At 47.6% G+C, this 14,884-nt stretch overlaps 1 protein-coding gene and 1 non-coding gene across 2 annotated transcripts in view; one reads left to right on the top strand and one right to left on the bottom strand.

Annotated features, from left to right (window-relative positions):
- Positions 1-14,884, top strand: part of NAV2 (neuron navigator 2) — a 711,830-nt gene that overhangs the window by 210,785 nt on the left and 486,161 nt on the right. The window lies entirely within an intron of this gene.
- LOC118526363 (small nucleolar RNA SNORA1) lies at positions 11,782-11,916 on the bottom strand. Its single transcript, XR_004912572.1, has one exon. It is a non-coding gene; the product is annotated as a small nucleolar RNA SNORA1 (small nucleolar RNA).

Below are 14,884 nucleotides of genomic sequence, written 5' to 3'. Positions count from 1 at the left end.
GTTTCAAAATAATGCATACTAATTGTAGAAAATTTGGGGAGAAAATACAAATCACCCATAATTTCACTACCCAGAAATAACCATTGTTAACGTTTTGGTGTATTGAAATAGTTATTTTGGGATTTTATTTAGAAGTTGCTACAATGTATAATTACTGCTTATTAATTTATGCAAATACATGAATATAATTAGCTTGTATATATTTAGCTTGTTGTAAAGATTTGCACACTCTAGTGCCTGGAAAGCTCAAAGAAAGAAAGAGGGAGAGAAGTAGCTCTTATTGCATAGCTACCGCGTACCCAGCTGTGACTAAGACTCTTCACGCGGGTAAGGCCCGATGCAAACCTCTGTGACAGAACAGACGTTCTCTCACTTATCCTCATGGTGCCCCATCAGGTGATTATTGTTCTTATTTCCATTTTACAGATTAAAAAAAGAAAAATGAATAAAATCAACAAGGCAAGACCAGTAAGCCCTGTAACCGAGAGCACAGAGCTGGGATGGAGTGGGCCTGGGATTAAACTCCTGGTCTGTCCTGCTTTCAATGTGCATGTTCTTTCTCACTCTCATGCAGTCTCCGTGGCCTTATCAGAAGCCTCAGAGAGAACACGCATGTTGCCCTGAGAGATGGCCAAGCAGAGATGACTAATAGCCGTCCACTGGGTGCTACCATCATTTCTTTATCAAGCCCTCGGATGGACCAAACCCTGGGCCGGCCTCTGGGGGACTCACAAGGAGTAGGCTTATCCCTGTATTCCGGATGCTCCTCTGGTTGCTGTAAGATCTCAGCTTTCCGAGGAGGGAAAGGGCCACAGAGGATCAGCTAGCCAAGAGCTGTGACAATCACTGCATTTGAAAGAAAGAAAGAGGGTCTGAGGTTGTGGAGCCCCCAGGAGATATGCTTGCTGGCTGCCGGCCAGAAGGCCTCCCAAAATAGATCTCTTGTCATGATTACAGCAGCCTTGGCCTGACCCTCAGCTTGTAGGGCTCTGAAGCGACTCCTCCCAACCACCTCCCACAGACCAGTCGATAGTCCAGACGTGAAGGCACTGATCTGCAGGGCATTGCAGGCTGGATTCTGCAGGTATAGATGGGATAAGAAGTATAAATGGTGAACCAGGGTGCAGCACCTGCAGAAGGACAGGGCAGAAAGTGTGCTTGTGCAGGGGGAGTCTGGATTGACAGACGGGACAGAGCCTCTGCCGGCCCAGGACCAAGCAAGTGCCTGAGCAGAGATGGCCACCGGAGGGGTCCCGCACTGGACAACAGTGGCTGGGCCCTTGTTTCACTGCCTTGCTGGGTCACCGGTCGGGGCTGCCCAGAGCAAGGCATGGCTGAAGGCACACCACACTCCCTGCCGCTGGCTCTCAGGTCCTTTTTTTGCAGGAAGATTTGAGCCATGTCTCTCTGTGTCTGTCACACAGGGAGAAATCTAACCATTGCAGAGTCTGGAAAGCTCCTGTTGGTTTCATCAGTGAATTCACACCGCATAGAACAGCAATGTGGGAAGCTAAATATATTCAGAAGGCTGCTGGCTGGGCATGGAATCAGACCATAGGAATTATAAAATCGAAATCCCTTTTTTTAAATGATTTTATTTATATTTGACAGAGAACGAGAGAGAGCCAGAGAGCACAAGTGGGGGAAAGAGCAGAGGGAGCAGGAGAAGCAGGCTCCCCGCTGAGCAGGGAGCCTGACGTGGGGATCATGACCTGAGCCAAAGGCAGACGCTTAATCAACTGAGCTACCCAAGTGCCTAAAATTGAAATTCTTAGTGGCATCAGGCTGAGGTAGTCTGACAAGGTGACAAGCTGACTACTTTTACTTCAGGCTTAAGTATTAAGTATTAATTTTCAAGGGCTGCCATAACAAAATACCAGAGATTGAATGGTTTAAACAACAAAAATTTGTTTTGTCTCTGTTCTGGAGGCTGGAAGTCTAAGATGAAGGTGCCGGTACACTTGGTTTCCCCAGAGTCCGCTCTCCTTGGCTCCCGGAGAGCTGACCTCTCACTCGTTCCTCACATGGTGCCCCGATGTCTCCCTGTGTCCTAATTTCCTCGTCTTATAAGGACATGATTCAGAATGGTGAGTTTCTAGGAGACATAATTCAGCCTGTGACAACCCCTAGCCCCTCTTTGGATGGACAGAGTCTGCCTAATGTAACTGACCCAGACACAAGCCTTGCCTTGATGAAGTCTATCCTGCCTCTACAGGGTAGGGATGGTTGACGTGGGATAAACTTTAAAGAGATACCTGGCCATGAAGGGCCTTGGATGGCAGACTAAGGAAGTTGTATTTTCTTCTGAAAACCAGGGGGATCTCTTGGGGGGCAGGGGCACGATCAGATGCATATTTTTATTTATTTATTTTTTTAAAAGATTTTATTTATTTATTTGACAGACAGAGACACAGCGAGAGAGGGAACACAAGCAGGGGGAGTGGGAGTGGGAGAAGCAGGCTTCCCACTGAACAGAGAGCCCGATGTGGGGCTCGATCCCAGGACCCTGGGATCATGACCTGAGCCGAAGGCAGACGCTTAACGACTGAGCCACCCAGTTGCCCCCAGATGCATATTTTTAGAAGATCACTTTGCCCATTGCTTGGAGCATGGGTTGAAGGAGTCAGGACAAGGAGGAGGAAGGCTCACAGTGAAGAGAAAATTGTGCTAGTCCAGAGAAGAGATGATAAGGCCTAAACTGGGGAGGTTGCCATGGGAATGAAGAAGAATGACTCTCAGAACCTTTTAAGACACATCCTTCCACAGTATGGTGGCAAAGGCTGAGGGAGGCCATTCAGATGTCCAATCTGCTCATCAAAGAACAGAAACTATGTTGCAGGAGTCATCTTTTTAATATCAAAATGTTTCCTCTAGGTGAAATCTTGAGTGGGAGATCCACATATAAACAGGTTACATATTGAGATTTATATTTTGTTTTGGCAAAAGTCATAGTAGAGATCCCAAATCTCTGCCCATTGGGGTGCCTCATTATCTCCCAATGGGTTCTGGAGACCTTGTACCCATCCTTAGAGTTCCTCTCCTCTACTTCGTCCTCCATTTAGGGGCAGACATTTAGCTGGCACACATTGGTGTAACCACATCTCAACTAGTTGGTGATATCTTCTGCCCTGAGCTCTCTACGTGCCTCCCTGCTCAACAGCCTTCAACCATCCAGCCCTTGCCACAGCTCCCTAGACCTCTCAATAGTCCAGCAGCCAGTGGGGCAGATCCAGGCACACAGAGGGGCTCTAGGACCCTCTTCTCCAGCCCTGTGGCCAGCATCTGTTGACCGGTTGGTCCCTTGCCATGGCAATTAGTAAATGCCTTGAGTATCACCAGTCCTTGTGTCTTAAACACCAGCCATTTCCAGCTACAGACATTGTTTTCAGAAGCACTATGCTGTTTGTTCCTTCTCGTGGGAATACCTTTTTCTCCTTTCTGCCTGGCCAGATCCTGCACGTCCTTCAAGACTTGGCCCATGTCCCCTCCTCTAGGAGGCCTTCCCTGCTGCTCCCAGGGCAGTATTCATGGTTCTCTCTTAAACCTAACTTTCTTATGGTCCTTTCTGTGCCCAATATGATATATATCAATTTACCTGCTGTTTCAAAAGGGCCGACTGAGTCTTTCTATTATTCTTTCTCCAGAACAGAATGCATACTAGGTACATATAGTTGGAAGGAATGTCTCTGTGACCCCAAAAAGGTGTTCTGGGGCTCCTCATTTCTGCTGTTTGGGGGCAAGCAGTGCTGGTTCTATATTCCAAAGGGAGGGCTCTCCCTTCTGTGCTGTGTCCCCTAAGGAATGGAAATATCTTACAGCAGGACTGTATCTTCCTCATCAAATGTCCTCAGTCCATGTTTGTAAAAGGCCAAGTGATCACAGTGCTGCCATTCTGCTAATGAGAACGCAGATATGACCAGCACAGCCCTATGACCGGGTCTAACGCTGTGTTTATTCATCACACAAGGAGACCGAGGCTCAGAGGTCAGTGGTTCGTCCATGGTCACTGTATTAGTAAATGACGGAACTCCAAGTTCTTGGTTAGCCTCTCCCCTGTACTGCACCTGCTTCCCCAGCAGGGCGGCATTTCGGACCCCCATCCTCCGGGATCCGTCTTACAGGAAGGAAACTGCCCGCTCGCCCTGTTTCCCTGCCTTGAGGCTGGGGACCAGTGAGGGAGAGCGAAGACCGGCCGCTGGGGCCTGGCCATCCGTGGGGCGCTGCTGGTCCCTGGGTTCCGACCCTGCTCCGCCTGCCTTCCCCAGACTGTCACGGTCAGCCCCGCTTCTTCCTCTGCGTCCTTCGCCCCCTATCTTTTTCACAGCTCTGTTTCCCCTCTTGTCAGCAGATCTCTCAACAAAATGTTTTCCATCGTTGCAGGCTATTTTTAGCCCTTTATCGGAGTTATTTCCTTCGGTAACGAGCTCCCTGGCACGGGGCGGGCAGCCCAGCTCAGGCGCCAGCAAGCACGGCGCGGGCAGGAGGCGCGGGGCCCGGGGCATCTGGGACAGGGAAGAACTGAGCGACCCGGGCCAGGCCAGGCCTTGGGGGGCTGTGTTCTGCTCCGATGGCAGTGGCAGTGGCCGAGGCGGTGGCGGCGGGGACAGCAAGATGCTCATTCATTCCCCATTCCAATTTGTTCTAACCGTTCTTTGAGAAGGCGGCGTGTGCCGAGGGCCTCGGAAGCAATCAGTGAGAGGCGCCCAAAATAGCCTCGGAATCAGCAGCGTTTTGTTTTGCTCCAGGCTTTTCATGCCTGCAAGGGGAGGAAAGAAAGGATCCAGAGCATTTTCTGCGTCCAAACACACATCTTTTCTACAATAAGACAAATGACTCGTATTCCTGCTATTAAATCCAGCAGCGTCCCCTCCCCACCAACCGCCCCTCCTCTGAAGACCTCGCCAACATTTCCTTTTGTGGCTACAAGAGAGGAGAAGAGCAGCTCAGGAGGGCTCCGGTGCAGCGAGCCCTGGCCTCCGCGGGCGGGGATTTTCATAAATTAGCACCGGTGTGTGTGCATGCTGCGGCGGCAGCCAGGACACTCTCCAGGAGGCGCCGTGAGCGCCAGGCCCTGCCGGGGAGACAGGAGCCAGCGGTTGGCCGGTGGAAGCCCTGCGGCCCCAGTCCCCGCTTCCGCCATCCTTTGCAGAAATCCCACGCTGGTCCCCGGGGCAGCCTGTGGTCCCCCTGCCCCTAACTGGGCTTGCAGGATTGGCCCCGCTTCTGCAGGAGACTCCCCGATGGCCAGGGAGGCCACGCGTGCCAGGAGGATCCCAAGGGGAGAGCAGGAGACCTGGACCCCAGTCTCAGCGCTGGGCTGACTCACAGGGTGACCTTGTCCAAGCCACCACCCACCCTGAGCCCAGTTGCTGGGGAGTACACTCTCAGAGCATGGCGCTCCCTCTCCTTTGGAGCACTTACACGGTGGGAATTCAGCACTTACTTGTGGGATCCTTTGACCACTTAGATCGTGGGTCTGCATACTTTCTAGGCCTGTGGGCCAACTCTGGCCATACGCGCACTTACGTCTGCAGGGTCTATGGCTGCTTTCACAATACAGTGGCAGAGCTGAGCAGTGGCCACACAGAGGATGGCTGGACCCCTAAAACCTAAAATATTGACTCTTTGGCTCTTTCAAGGAAAAATTGGCCAACCTCTGGTCTAGCTCTGGTCTAGGGTCATGGTGAATCCCATGAAAGGTTTAGGGACACTCTCAAGATTACTCAGCCGGGAAGTGGCCTAAAAGTAAATACGAATGTGCAAGCCTCAATATCCCAGACCGTCGGGGAGGGTCTCAATTGAATGTGCCCAAGTAGAGGTGGCATTTGCTAAAAAAAAGAAATCTCTCCCAAGAATAAAAGCCATTTGATGCATAGGTGGGTAAACTCAGTGTCTAGCATAACGTTCCTGAGCAAGCAAGGTCTCTATGCAGGTAGGCCCTCTACCACATCCTATCCATGTGGCTTCAAGAAAGTTCTTCACTCCTCTGAGCCTTCCTTGTAAAATGGGTCTAATAATACTTCTTTTGTAGAACCATGATGAGGTTTTAGCAGGATAATCTAAGTAAAATGTTAGGACAGTGCCTGGCAAATATTAGGGGCTCTATCCAGTCCTGGCTCCCCCCATTGGTCACACTTTTCAACTGAGCTCCCACTGGTAATGACATGCTGCACCCTGGCCTGAATCTGAATGTCCATCCTGCACAGCTGACGTGGCTAGACAGAGAGAATCAGGGTCCTGGGATCATGAGTGGCAATAGGAAGTAGAGGTTCAAGTACTTTAGAATCCCTAGTTCAGATCTGGTCCTTGTCACTCACTGAGCCACGTGACCTTGAGCATGTCAGTTGACCTCTCTGAGCCTCACTTTCTTTATCTGAAAGGTGGAGAAAAAAATAGACCCTCCCTTGCAGGGTAGTAATACAGATTAAACGCAATAATGTGTGCTGTGTATTCAGAACAGGACCTGGCACTCAAGAATAGTAAGTAGTAAACACTAAGCTGTTCTTCCCCTCCCAGATGATCTGGTTCAAGTCAATTCCAGCTTTTCCCGAGTTCTCCCAGGAATGGTGGCTATGGATGTCTCTAGGTCCCTCGTGGACTGCACCTCGGGGGTGAGAGGCTCTGAGAAGTCCTCTGTTTTGTCTCACCGAAGTGGAAAGTTATGTAAAGCCCAGAGGCACCGCACACCAAACCAGCCTGCTACCCTCCTGGCATGGGGACCAAACAGTGACTTTGAAAATGTATGTTTTCCTGGATAAAACCTCTAATTGGACAATTGTAGGTCTTCTGGCTGTATGTAGACTTTATGACTTCAAAAGCTCTTAAGCTGGCGTGAGAGGAAATTTATGAATGGGATTTCTTTATTTCTGTAGCACTCTGACTCATGCTGTTGATTCAGTTGTGGGGCTGGGGCTTCCATGACTCGCTCATTTCTCTTTGCCAGGTGGTCCTTATTCTGCCTGCTCCCTCAGTGAGCAATGGGGCCTCAGCCAGTGGGGCTGGAGACCCAGAAAAGGGTTTCTGGCTGCTTAGAAAATTGTCCTGGACCCAGATTGATTTCCCAGGCAAAGGAATACGGTGCTTGGGAATTTCTCAGGGAAGCTTTACAGTTAGTTCTCTCTTAAATGTTGAAAGCTTGTTTTTACCAGGCTGTTTAAGCCCCTTGCATGGAAAACCCTCATAGTTTGTGTTAAAGGCACTGGTGTTAGAGGAAGGGCCGATTCCTGGCTGAGGGACATTTCCTTTGGGTTCCCGCATCCAAGAGCTCTCTTGAAGGTAGGCAATGGAGCTACAAAGATATGTCTCAATTGGTGTAGCGATGAGACTGACTCCACTTAAAAGTTGTGTTGGTTAGGGTAATGTAAGTTTCTATAACAAAAAGATTCCAAAATGTATAAAGGCTCAAATGCAATATTTACACCATAGTCCAAGGCTGATCTATCTGGTGACAGTGGGTGGCTTTCATCCACCCAGTGATTTAGGGACCCTGGCTCCTTCTACCTTGTGGCCTCACCATCCTCTCTAGAGCCTTAAAGTAACCTGCATCTAGCCAATGGAAGTGAAAATGGATGCAGGGAAGGCTCACCTCCTTCATATAAGCCTCAGCCCAGAAGTGACTCTTGTCACATCTTATATTCCGTCAGTGAAGGACATGGCTAAACCTAGATGCCAAGGGGGCCGGGGACTGTAGTTGCTTGCTGGGAGAGGGAGACCCCTTCTCATCTATAACTATGTGCAATGGAAGGGAGTACATGAATTTTAGTGGACAAGAGCAATATTGCTATAGAAAGGGAAATGTACCAAAATTGAGGCCATAAAAGATTAAATGCAGATAGAATGCTATTGGGTCTAGCACCTGGTCAACAATGAGGACTATAGCTACCTTTGTGAATCCTCATCCCTTAGAGCAGTGCCAAGCATATAATAGGTACTCAGTAAATGTCTGTGAAAGGAATAAGTGAGTAGGGGCGCCTGGGTGGCTCAGTCGTTAGGTGTCTGCCTTTGGCTCAGGTCATGGTCCCAGGGTCCTGGGATTGAGCCCTGCATTGGGCTCCCTGCTCAGCGAGAGGCCTGCTTCTCCCTCTCCCACTCCCCCTGCTTGTGTTCCCTCTCTCATTGTGTCTCTCTCTGTCAAATAAATAAATAAAATCTTAAAAAAAAAAAAAGGAATAAGTGAGTGGATGAATATCCTACCAGTTCTATTCCTTTGTTCCCTGGCTTGGGCCATCTAACAGAAAGATCAGATTTCTGGTCACCTAGCCACATTGAAATTGTACCTGTTGGGCCCAGAGTCCAAGGGTTGGCCAAATGTTTCCCCAAAAAGAATCCAGACACTCATCGTTACTTATTCAATACTTTATAAGGTGCTTTTATTGAAGAGAGTAAAAATCGTATAAATTTGGGACTCTCCCAAGCAATCTAGTGTATGGATGTTGTACCCAAGGATCCACAGGATTTCTGATTAGAAGGTCCCTTCAAGGACATCGAGGTCCATAACTGCAAGTGTGACCCAACTCACAGGCTAATGCATTTGGCCCTGGCTGCCTGGCATTAGATTCTGCAGGAAAATGTACTGTGTTTGACTAGTGATGTGTACCATAGGCAAGGCGTAGGACAATGGTAAGCTGTTTTTGAAAAATCCTATCAAGTCTAAGATACCCATAATTTATATATAGGGGTGAAGTTCAGAGAGAAGTGGCGGGCAGCTGCCTTTGGAGATTTCTGTTGGAAGGCCTGGATGAGGAGCCAGGAATTAAATAGATGATAACAGAGATCAGAAGAAGGTATGCTGAAAAATTCTCTTGGAAATTCGGGGAAGCCAAGGGCAAGGGGCTGGTCTGTTGTCGCTACTTCTAAGAGAGGGAAGTGGAGGCAGAGCACAGGGTGAAGTACAATTTAGACTTTGCAACTGGCATGCTTCCTACTGAGCTTGTTCAACCTTAGGGGGGTGTTATGGTCCAAATTGTATCCCCCCAAAATTCATATGTTGAAGTCCTACCATCCAGTACCTTAGAACGTGACTGTATTCCAAGATAGGGTCTTTGAAGAGGTGATTAAGTTAAAGTGAGGTCATTGGAGTGGAGTCTAGTCTAATATGACTGGTGTCCTTATAAAAAGAGGAGACTAGGACACAGATACACGGACAGTGGTGAGACCATGTGAAGACACAGGGAGTAGATGGCCATCTATAAGCCATGGAAGGACACCTCAGAAGAAACTAACTCTTACACCTTGGTCTTAGATTTCTAGCCTCCAGAATTGGGAGAAAAGAAGCTTCTGTTGCTCAAGCCACCAAGTCTGTGGTACTTTGTTATGGCAGCCGTAGCAAACTAACACAGGGGGGAAATGAAGTCTGCTGCTCTTGCTAAGGCAGTTGCATGAACGCGATGGGCAGTGGGCAAATGGCTGGCGTTTAAAGCCCTGAAGGTAACCCGTGGCGACCTGGACACAAAGGGCACCATCCAGCCCATGAGCACCACAACTCACCACCAAGTGGTCCCTCCTCTGTCCCTCCCTGTGCTACCTGCTGGGGGCACAGAGACACAAGGCTCACCCCAACCCAGGTGAACTCAGTCTGGAGGGAGAAAGAGAAGTCCTGTGTTTCCTGGATCCTAAGATGACACTGATTACAAAATACTTCATCGATTCAGCAACAGTGTTTCAGGAGGCAAGAAATACTCCCAAATTAGTGAGGAGCATAGATTGTCAGAACCATCCTGATTTTAGTAAAGTAAAAATGGGACCACCTGCATGTGTTTGAATCAAGGAAGTGGGGTCAGTCAATGGTTAGAGTACCAGCTGACAGGTGCTGTTACAGGGAGGGTGTTGGAGAGGTTGTGATTGTTTCTGCCTTGGCAGGAGGTCAGGACCCTAGAGAGGGGACATCTGAGGAGCAGTACGCCAGGCCAACAAGTCAGGAAGGGTGTTGTCAACAGAGGGAACAGCCCCGGCAAAGGGGCAGGATATATACTTATCTGCAATGGCTACGGTATGTGTAGAGGAGCAAACAGAGGTGGGTGGACAGACAGAGCAGCCTGTGAAGTGTCTGGAATGCCTTGCCCAAAGCCCACTTGATCTAGAGTAGAGAGTGAGAAATGAAGCCAGTAGACCAAGAGGGAGAGAGCCCCAGCCCCATTCAGAACAGGGATGCCTGAAGCAGACCAGCCATTGCAGCTCCTCTCCATCAGCGGCTCCCAGAATGGAAGCACAGATGCCTGGCAACCAAGAGATGGTCTATTTAAAACCACTTGTGAGTTAGTTCTAGAAGGCACACTGAGGATGAAGAGGGAGAGAAGGAAGGAGCAGGTCAGAAGGAAGAAGCTCTGAGGGGGAATGGCTCTGTCCCTGCTGAGCACACTGTGGGATTTGGGACAACTCCCTGTCTCTCTCTGGGCCCCACCTTCCTCGGTACCCGGTAGTGGAAAACCATGTGGGTGCAGAAGCCAGTCGCATAGGCTCAAAGCTGGGCTCCATTGCTTATAATCTGTGTCCTTTGGCCAAATTATATAACCCATGGGTCTAAGTCTTCTCCTATGTAAAATGGGATAATAATGGTACCTACCTCTTAGAGTTGCTGTGAGGATTACAAGATAATGCATGCAAAGCACTTTTAATAGCATCTGGCACATGCGAAACACTCCAAATCAGCTATTGTGAGAAACGGTGGTGGTGGTGTTGATGATGATGATGGTGGTGATGATGGCGGTGGTGGTGATGATGGTGGTGGTGGTGATGAAGGTGATGATGATGAAGGTGGTGGTGGTGATGATGGTGGTGGTGATGATGGTGATGTTGGAGATGATGATGAAGGTGGTGGTGGTGATGATGGTGATGATGGTGGTGATAGTGGTGGTGGTGGAGATGATGATGATGGTGATGAAGATGGTGATGGCTGTGTAGGACTAGTTAGCGGGTTTTGAACCTTTAAACCATGGAAGCTTTCTTCCAACTTATTTGGAATGTCAATGTGCAAGAAAGGTTCCACTGAACTCTTTTGGTGGAGGCAGGAGACCCTGAACCCATGCCATCAGCATCCCCTTTCCCAGAGCTGTCTCCCTGCCCAGCTGGAACCCTGAGGCTCCAGAAAACCAAGGTTGAAAGCAGGTGTCCCAGGGGATCTTTGAGGTCCCTCTCAGCTGCTCCTTTTATCTAATTTTTCCTTCTGTAGCTTGAGTGTACATCTGAAAAAAGCTATCTGTACAGCTCAAAATCATCTTCCCAAAGCATCAGCTAAGCCGGGCCCCGGGAATAGTCCAGTAAAGGCAAAGCAAAGTGAACATTCGAGCAACAATCCTAACTGCAAACACCCACAGGCAACCAGATACCAGCTCCACAATTTTTTAAGTCAATAAAAAATTTTTTTAGTCAATAAATTTTTATTTAAGTAGTTTTACATGTTATGAGTCATTCTACTACCCATCAAAGTCACCTAGTTCCTACAAAATCTGAGTCGACTTATCTTCAAGATAGGCCTTTTTGAAAGATCTCATGTCGACAGCTCCTCATCCCCCACTGTCTGTCAGTCAGCCTTGTCACAGTTCTCTTCCTGAGCTTCTTTTCTTTTCACTGGAATATGGACATAGTGATGACATACTTCATCAGTTTACCACCTAGCGTCTTTGGACTCTAGTTTCTTCTAATGATTCACCTTAGAGCTCTGGAAGTCGGATTGCAGAAAGTACATTGCTATTTTGGCTAGTGATCTAAAATGTATTATTCCTTAATACATTTTTAATATGGAGGTCATTTACTTCCAATATTCACTCATGACCTTAGCAAAAAAAAAATTACAGGTCTCATCGTCACCGTTGCAATACATTTACTGAGATGGAGGCACGGTCTATGTTTCAGTTTAGCTGCATTAAGAATTTCTGGACACCACAACCAGCCCTGCCCGTTCTCCTGGAGAATGAGGCTTCACCTCCACATTTTTAAAGATAAGTTACGCAGATGTTACTGTCTCCACCGGTCAGTTTGGGTAGTTTCCTGTCCCTTTGCCTCTGGACTGTTGGCTCAGCCACTGCTTGGTGTGTGTTGCACCGTGGTTGTCTCTTCTCCGCTAAGGGACTGCATCTTGTTCTTTCACTTCCAATCCTGAGCACAGCGTCTGTGCTTGGCAGGTACCTGATAAATCAACACTGGATTGATGGAATGGAACTGAATCTGGACACCTCTATGCGGTCGACTCCAAGCCGGGTTCAACGATGACGCAGACAGTCTTGGATCCTGAGCACACAGAAGTTAATGTCAGAGAAGGAAGATAAATAAGTACAAGTGTGATAGGGTTCCTAACTTACTGTTAGGAAATAAAACTCCAAAGCCCAGGATAACTGTTGTGGGGCCCTAGGACACCCGAGAGGCAGAGGTTGCCTTCAGGATCTGCTGGGGCTTGGCCTTGGAAGGACCCTGGAAAACTTTATCTGGAGGTCCTTCTATAGACCTCCAGGACCTCTTCACTTCCTGGGAGCCCAGAATCCCTGCGCAGCCCTGCCTGACTGTTTCAACATGAACAGAAAGCTGGCCCCTGGTTGTGTACATTGTTTTCACTGCGCATGTACTGTAGACATTGCCTCTTAATGTCCACAGCAGACTTTGGAGGTTACAGTGAACCAAAGCTGGGAGAACAAGCCCAATCCCTAGCCTGTCATTCCAAGTCCATCTTCGCTGACTGCTCTCTGCATTTCCTTAATCTGCATCTGCCTCTGGTCATGTGCCTTGGGCTTGTTGCTCTCCTCCAAACACTCCCACCCCTTAACAATCAGGTTCTTTTTTCGTGACATGCCTTTTCCTGCACCACTACTCCCTTCCATGCCCACTGAGCTCCTACTTATTTTCAAAACAATCCCAAATGCCACCTCCTCCAGGAAGCCTTCCTAGATCTCTTCAGTTGGAATTCTTTTATTCCTCTTGCTCCTGTCCCCCCACAGAACTTATACAGCAGGTATGGCATTCTGCTTGGGTTTGGGTTATATCTCTTACTTCAGTCACTGTGTTATGAGCTTGACTAGAGCAGAGATTTTGATCTTACTGGCCTTTGTACCCACATGTATATGGGAGGTCTATGGATTTTGGCTTCAATTTCTAGGTCTTTCTGGGTATGTAAACTTAGACAAGTTATCTAATATGCCTAAGTCTTAGTATTCCAGTCCGCAAAATGGGGGTAAAAACAATCTTCCCCATAAACTTATTGTGAGCATTAAATGAAATGCCTTGTGTACAGTAATAAGGAGAATTATGTAATAACAATGAGAGCTAATATTGATTAAGTACTTACTTAGGCACTGATCGAAACTCTTTACCACTCATTTAAAACATAGATCTGCAGGGCGCATGGGTGGCTCAGTCGGTTGGGCACCTGCCTTTGGCTCGGGTCATGATCTTGGGGTCCTGGGATGGAGTCCCACATCTGGCTCCCTGCTCTTCGATGAGTCTGTTTCTCCCTCTGCTGCTTCCCCCCACCCCCGCTCGTGCTCTCCTTCTCTCTCTCTCTCTCAATAAATAAATAAAATCTTTAAAAAAAACATAGAGGCATCCCTCATACCCTTCACCCAGTTTTCTCCTTACATCTTATAATTGTAGCACCGTATCAAAATTAGGAAATTGATGGTGTTATGATGATGTGTTTGTAGGTATGTGTGGTTTCATCACTTGTGTGGATTTGTGTCACCACCACCACAATCAAGATACATATTTACTGGGGCACCTGGGTGGCTCAGTCAGTTAAGTGTCTGCCTTCGGCTCAGGTCATGACCCCAGGTTCCAGGTATGGAGCCCCGCATCAGGTTTCCTGCTCAGCAGGGAGCCTGCTTCTCCCTCTCCCTCTGTTGCTCCCCCTACTTGTTCTCTCTCTCTCTGTAAATAAATAAAATCTTTTAAAAAAAGATACAGATCTATTCTATCTCAACAAAAACCTCCCTTATGCTCCCCCTTTATAGAAATACCAGCCTTCTTCCTTCTACCATCCTTAACTTCTGGCAACCATTAGTAGATTCTCCATCTGCAGAATTTTCTCATTTCAACGGTGTTATCTGAATGGAATGACACAGTATGTGACTTTGTAAGATTGGATTTTTTTCACTCAGCATAATCTAGCCAAGTTGTTGTGTGTATCAATAGTTCATCCCTTTGTTATCACTGAGTAATATGCCATGGTATGCATGTACCATAGTTCAACCATTGAAAGACATCTGGGTTGTTTCCAATTTGGGGCTATTACAAATAAAGCTGCTATAAACATTCATGTATAGGTGTTATTTGAACATAAGTCTTCATTTCTCAGGGATAAATGCCCAGGAGTACAGTTCTTGGGTTTTTTGAGAAAGAGTCAGTGGTTTCCCAGAGCGGCTGTACCATTTTACATTTCCGCCAGCAATGTGTGAGTGATTCAGTTCCTTCACATCTTCACCAGCATTTGTTGTTACCACTATTTTTTTTATTTTAGCTCTTCTAATAGGTGTATGGTGGCATCTCATCATGGTCTTATTTTGCATTTCCCTAATAGCTAGTGATGTTGCCTACCTTTTCACGTGCTTATTTTCCATCTATATATCCTCTTTGGTAAAATGGCTTTTCGTGTCATTTGCTCACTTTCTAATTGAATTGTTTGTTTTTTTAATGTGGAGTATTGGGAGTCCTTATATATGCTAGATATGGGTCCTTTGTTAGGGATGTGGTTTACACAATTGGCTCATGTAATCCTCATAACATTCCCATGAAGAGGATACTAAGATTATTTCACTTTATTAGAAGAGGAGGTTGAAGAACCAAGAGGTTAGCACGATGCCCAGCACATAGCAGATGTTTAGTGAATAATCACAGGGAACTGTATGCAGATGGAGCTCAGACTGAAGGCACATACAACTCCCGGTACTTTGGTGGAAGTGGT

This window comes from Halichoerus grypus, chromosome 11 (assembly GCF_964656455.1).
Source record: "Halichoerus grypus chromosome 11, mHalGry1.hap1.1, whole genome shotgun sequence".
In the NCBI taxonomy this organism is placed as follows: Eukaryota; Metazoa; Chordata; class Mammalia; order Carnivora; family Phocidae; genus Halichoerus; species Halichoerus grypus.
The sequence above is the reverse complement of the archived record's forward strand: the minus strand, read 5'-3'. Positions and strand labels throughout refer to the sequence as shown.